Source organism: Heterodontus francisci, chromosome 10 (genome assembly GCF_036365525.1).
Source record: "Heterodontus francisci isolate sHetFra1 chromosome 10, sHetFra1.hap1, whole genome shotgun sequence".
NCBI classification, from domain to species: domain Eukaryota; kingdom Metazoa; phylum Chordata; class Chondrichthyes; order Heterodontiformes; family Heterodontidae; genus Heterodontus; species Heterodontus francisci.
The window spans coordinates 70,642,394-70,648,393 of NC_090380.1; the positions used below are offsets into that span (position 1 = coordinate 70,642,394).

Genomic DNA, 6,000 nt, shown 5'->3' on the forward strand with positions numbered 1-6,000 from the left:
ATGACAGGCAGGCACCCCAGGGGTCATAGGCCACAATGACTTGCACTGTTTGCAACAGTCCTGGATTTGATATTATGTCAAATATATATAAAAAAGTGTTCTCAAGTAGGCAGGATTGTGATTTTTTTTAAAAAGGTATGCTCAAACACACTGGTCAGCAGTGACTTTTAGGTAATAATTAACTGCAGTGAAACAGCAGATTTAACAGAAAGCAGTGAGTTTTTTTATCGTTCATGGTTTACCAGATGGTGGTGAGCCGTCTTCTTGAACTGCTGCAGTCCTTGTGGTATAGGTAGACCACAGTGCTGTTAGGAAAGAGGTTCCAAGATTTTGACCCAGCAACAGTCAAGGAACGGCAATATAGTTCCAAGTCAGGATGGTGTGTAGCTTGGAGGGGAAATTGCAGTTTGTGGTGTTCCCATGTGTCCGCTGCCTTTGATCATCTTGGTGGTAGAGGTCATGGGTTTGGAAGGGACTGTTGAAGAAGTCTTGGCGAGTTGCTGCAGTGCATCTTGTAGATGGTACACACTGCTGGCACTGAGCGCCAGTGGTCCAGGGACTGAATGTTGAAGGTGGTGGATGGTTGATTCAGCCAATCAAATAGGCTGCTTTGTCCTGGATAGTGTTCAGCATCTTGAGTATAGTTGGAGCTGCACTCATCCAAGCATTTGGAGAGTATTCTATCACACTCCTGACTTGTGCCTTGTAGATGGTGGACAGGCTTTGGGGAGTCAGGAGATGAGTTACTCGCCGCAGAATTCCCAGTCTCTGACCTGCTCCTGCAGACACAGTATTTATATGGCTAGCCCAGTTAAGTTTCTGGTCAATGGTAATCCCCAAGATGTTGATGGTGGGATATTCAACGATGGTAATATTTTTGAATGTCTACGGGAGATGGTTAAATTCTCTTTTGTTGGAGAAGGTCATTGCCTGTCATTTGTGTAGGTGAATATTACTTGTCACTTTTCAGCCCAAGCTGCATGTAGACACGGGCTGCTTCAGTATCTGAGGAGTTGTGAATGGTATTGAACACTATGCAATCATCAGTGAACATCCCCACTTCTGATCTTATGTTGGAGGGAAGGTCATTAATGAAGCAGCTGAAGATGGTTCGGCCTGGGACACTATCCTGAGGAACTCCTTCAACAATCATAACCATCTTCCCATGTGCTTGGTAAAACTCCAACCAGTGAAGAGTTTTCTACCTGATTCCCATTGACTTCAATTTTACGAGGACTCCTTGGTGCCACCCTTGGTCAAATGCTGTCTTGATGTTAACAGCAGATAGTCTCACCTCACCTCTGGAATTCAACTCTTTTTTCCATGTCTGCACCAAGGCCATAATGAGATCTGGAACCCAATGATCCTGGTGGAACCCAAAATGGCATGGTTGAGCAGGTTATTGGCAAGTGAGTGCCGTCAACGACACCTTCCATCATTTTGCTGATGATTGAGGGAAGGGGCGCTAATTGACTGGATCGGATCTGTCCTGCTTTTGTGGACAGGACATACCTGGGCAATTTCCACATTGTCAGGTAGATCCCAGTGCTGTAGGTGTACTGCAACAGCTTAACAGTGCAGCTGTTAAGTGCAGTGGAGCACAAATCTTCAGTACTACAGCCAGAATGTTGTTGGGACCCATAGCCTTTGCTATGTCCAGTGCAGTTTCCTGATATCACAGGGAATGAATCGAATTGGCTGAAGACTGGCATCTGTGCTGCTGGAGACCTTGGGAGGAGACCAAGATGGATCATCCACTTGGCACTTCTGGCTGAAGATGGCTACAAACACTTCAGCCTTGTCTTTTGCACTAACGGGCTGGGGTCCACCATCATTGAGGATGGTGCTATTTGTGGAGCCTCCTCCTGTTAGTTGTTCGTCCATCACCGTTCACAACTGGATGTGACAGGACTGCAAGGCTTTGATGCGGAGGGATTTAGCGGTGATAATTCCATTGAATGTCAAGGTAAGATGGTTAGACTCTCTCTTATTGGAGATGGTCATTGCCTGGCACTTGTGTGATTTGATCCCTTGGTTGTGGGATCGCTCAGCTCTGTCTATAGCATGCTGCTTCTTCTGTTTAGCATGTTTGCAGTCCTGTGTTGTAGCTTCACCAGGTTTATAGTGAGAGAGGAGGGAGAGTGGGTGTGTGGGAGAGGAAGAATCTTACCTTCAAAACATTTCCCCATTTTATTATAGAAGATGAGCATATTTTCTTTTATGTTTTAGCAAAAATGACATTTCTTACTGGTATGAAGACCTTGAGTCTCATCTCCTTTGCAGCTACTTTACTACAATGTTGTCACCAACATGGACGCAGGTTGGGACGATACTGAATTTAGGCACCAGAATCAATATTTAACCAAACCACATAGAATCATGCCTACTGTGCCTGCTCTTTCAAAGAATAATCCAATTCAGTTTGTTCCCTTGTTTTCTCCCCACCCTCCACAGGACTGTAATTTTTTTTTCTTTTTAAATGTGTATCATTCACACCCCCTCCCCAGTGAGCAACTCCTCCTGTCAGACCCCCTCCCCCAGTGAGGGGCATCTTGTCTGACTCCTTCCCCCAGTGAGGGACATCCTTCTGTTCCCCCCTCCCCCAGTGAGGGACATCTTGTCTGACTCCCTCCCAAAGTGAGGAACATCCTCCCGTTCCCCCTCCCCCCAGTGAGGAGCATCCTCCTGTCTGACCCCCTCCCTCAGTGAAGAGCATCCTCCTGTTCCCCCCCCCCAGTGAGGAGCATCCTCCTGTCTGACCCCCTCCCTCAGTGAAGAGCACCCTCCTGTTCCCCCTCCCCCAGTGAGGGAAATCCTCCTGTTCCCCCTCCCCCAGTGAGGGAAATCCTCCTGTTCCCCCTCCCCCAGTGAGGGAAATCCTCCAGTCTGACTCCCTCCCCCAGTGAGGGGCACCTTCCTGTTCCCCCTCCCCCAGTGAGGGACTCCTCCTGTCTGTCCCCCCACCCCACTCACCACTGAGCTTCCTGCCGAACCCCATCCCCGCCCAGGGAGTTGCGCTGGATGTTGAGAACCTGAAACTTTTTCTCGATCTAACATTATTGTTTTGTGGGAAGGAACACACACTCCGGCCGGTTTAGCGGGGCGGGGGCCCTGGGCTGACTCCCAGGTGGGGGTCGACAGCCCCGGGTATGGAGGTCTGCGGATTGCTGCGGCTTCTCCCTCCCCAGTTCTCTTTTGGCGGATGCAGGAGCCCAGGAAGCAGCGGCCGTTCCCCTCCCCTGTGCCCGCGTATTGCCCGAGCGCGCGGGCCGAACAGAGCCGCGGGATCCGAGCCTGCGCGCTAGGCCGCGGCGATGGGCGCTTTCTCCTGGCTGCCCCGATCTCGGATAACCGCCAGTGAAATCACCCACTGATCCCCGAGCTCCCACAGTAACCGAAGCGCAAGGAGCAGCACACTGATCACACACACTAACCTGGCCCGGGGTCCTATGGAAACGATCTCGCTCCTCGCCAGCAATCGCAAAACACCCGGATTCAGGGACGGGGGGAGGGGGGAATCGGCATCGAGATGGAAACAAATCCAAGAGGGGGGAAAAAAATCACTCCCGTCAAAACGCTGGCCCAGTCGGCCGCCGTAGACCATACCACGCATGCGCAGGACGTGCAGCTGAGCCTGGGTGGACTGTCTCCTGTCACGTGTCTGGGCTTATGCCTCCTCTCCCGCACTTTTCCTCTGCGGCGCCGCCTGTGAGGGAGGGGCCGAGTCATTTTCTGTCAGCGGAGGAAACGGGTGGGGTGGTCTGTTTGATATCTCATTTCACCGCACAGTGCCCAAACTCCGGGTGTACTGGAAGGCGTGTCGCGTATACAAGAAGAAATTGCATTTATCTACCAACATGATATAGCTGTAACGGAAACATGACTTAAGGAGGGACAGGAATGGCAGCTGCACATTCTTGGTTACAGGGTTTTCAGATGCGATAGAGAGGGCGATAAGAAAGGAGAGGGAGTGGCAATTTTGATCAAAGAAACTATTACATCTGTGAGGAGGGATGATGTGTTGGAAGGTTCATCAAATGAAGCCATACGGATTGAACTAAGGAGCAAAAAAGGGCAATCACACTGCTGGGAAGTGTACTATAGACCCCCAGTCAGAGGGAGATAGAAGAGCAGATATGTAGGCAAATCTCTGAGAAGTGCAAGAACAATAGGGAAGTAATAGTAGGGGATTTTAACTCCCCCAATATTAACTGGGATAGTTTTAGTGTGAAAGGAATTGAGGGAGCTGAATTCTTGAGGTGCATTCAGGAGAACTTTTTTGCCCAGTATGTAGCAAGTCCAACAAGAGAGGGTGCAGTTTTAGACTTAGTGTTGGGAAAAAATGGGCAGGTGGAAGGAGTGGCAGTGGGAGAGCATTTTGGTGGTAGTGATCATAATTCAGTCAGTTTTAACATAATTATGGAAAAGGACAAGGATAGAACAGGAGTTAGAGTTCTCATTTGGGGAAAGGCCAATTTTACTAAACTGAGGAGTGATTTAGTGAAAGTGAACAGGAAACAGCTACTTGAAGGTACATCAGTGTCAGAGCAGTGGGAGGCATTCAAAGGGGAGATTCAAGGGGTTTAGAGTAAACATGTTCCCACAAAGAAAATGGGTGGGATAGCCAAATCTAGAACCCCATGGATGTCACGGAGCTTACAGGGCAGAAAAGGTCCGACACCAAGAACTCAATACTACAGAAAGCTAAGAGGAGTATAGAAATTAGAGGGGTGAAATCAAAAAGGAAATGAGGAAAACTAAGAGAGCATGAAAGAATGTTGGCAAGCAAAATCAAGGTGAACCCAAAGATGTTTTATCAATACATTAAGAGCAAGAGAATAACTAAGGAAAGAGTAGGGCCCATAAAAGACCAAAAAGGTATCCTATGTGTAGGGGTGGAAGATGTTGGTATTGTTATTAATGAATACTTTGTGTCTGTCTTCACAAAAGAGGGGGATGATGCAGATATTGTAGTTCAGGAAGAGAGGTGTGAAGTATTGGATGTGATAAACATAGGGAGAGAGTAAGTATTAATGGGATTAGCATCCTTGAAAGTTGATAAATCACCAGAGCTGGATGAAATGTACCCCAGGCTGTTAAAAGAAGCAAGAGAGGAAATAGCGGAGGTCTGACCATCATTTTCCAGTCCTTACTGGATCCAGGTGTGGTGCCAGAGCATTAGAGAACTGCTAACGTTGTACCTTTGTTTAAAAAGGAAGCGAGGATAGACCGAATAATTACAGGCCAGGCAGTCTATCCTCAATAGTGGGCAAATTATTGGAGCAATTCTGAGAGAGGATAAACTGTCACTTAGAAAGGCACAGATTAATCAAGGACAGTCAGCATGGATTTGTTAAAGGAAGATCTTGTCTGACAAACTTGATTGAATTTTTTGAAGAATTAACAAGATAAATGAGGGTAGTACAGTTGATGTGGTCTACATGGATTTTAGCAAGGCTTTTTGACAAGGTCCCACATGGCAGACTGGTCAAAAAAACAGAATCCCATATGATCCAGGGAAATGTACCAAGCTGGATACAAAATTGTGGCAGGAAACAATGGGTGATTGTTGGCGGGTGTTTTTGCGACTGGAGGGCTATTCCCAGTGGTGTTCCGCAGGGCTCAGTACTGGGTCTCCTGCTTTTTGTGGTATATTAATGATTTGGATGTAAATGTAGAGGGCATGATTAAGAAGCATACAGACGACATAAAGATTGGCCGTGTGGTAGATAGCGGGGAGGATAGCTGTAGGCTGCAGGAAGATATTGATGGTCTGGTCAGATGGGCAGAAAAGTGGCAAAATGGAATTCAACTCAGAGAAGTGTGAGGTGATGCATTTGGGGAAGTCATACAAGGCATGGAATACACGATTAATGGGAAAATACTGAGAAGTTTAGAGGACGTGAGGGATCTTGGAGTGAATGTCCACAGATCCCTGAAGGTAGCAGGACAGGTCGATAAGGTGGTTAAGAAGGCATATGGAATCCTTTCCTTTATTAG

The 6,000-nt window shown here is 47.7% G+C and overlaps 1 protein-coding gene across 1 annotated transcript in view; it reads right to left on the reverse strand.

The window, feature by feature from the left end:
- The window catches only part of LOC137374513 (vang-like protein 1), a 49,597-nt gene extending 45,995 nt beyond the window's left edge, over positions 1–3,602 (reverse strand). The window contains exon 1 of the mRNA XM_068040708.1: positions 3,435–3,602. The gene's annotated coding sequence lies outside the window, so the exon portion shown is untranslated. The remainder of the gene's footprint in view (positions 1–3,434) is intronic.
- Positions 3,603–6,000: the final 2,398 nt, after the last annotated feature.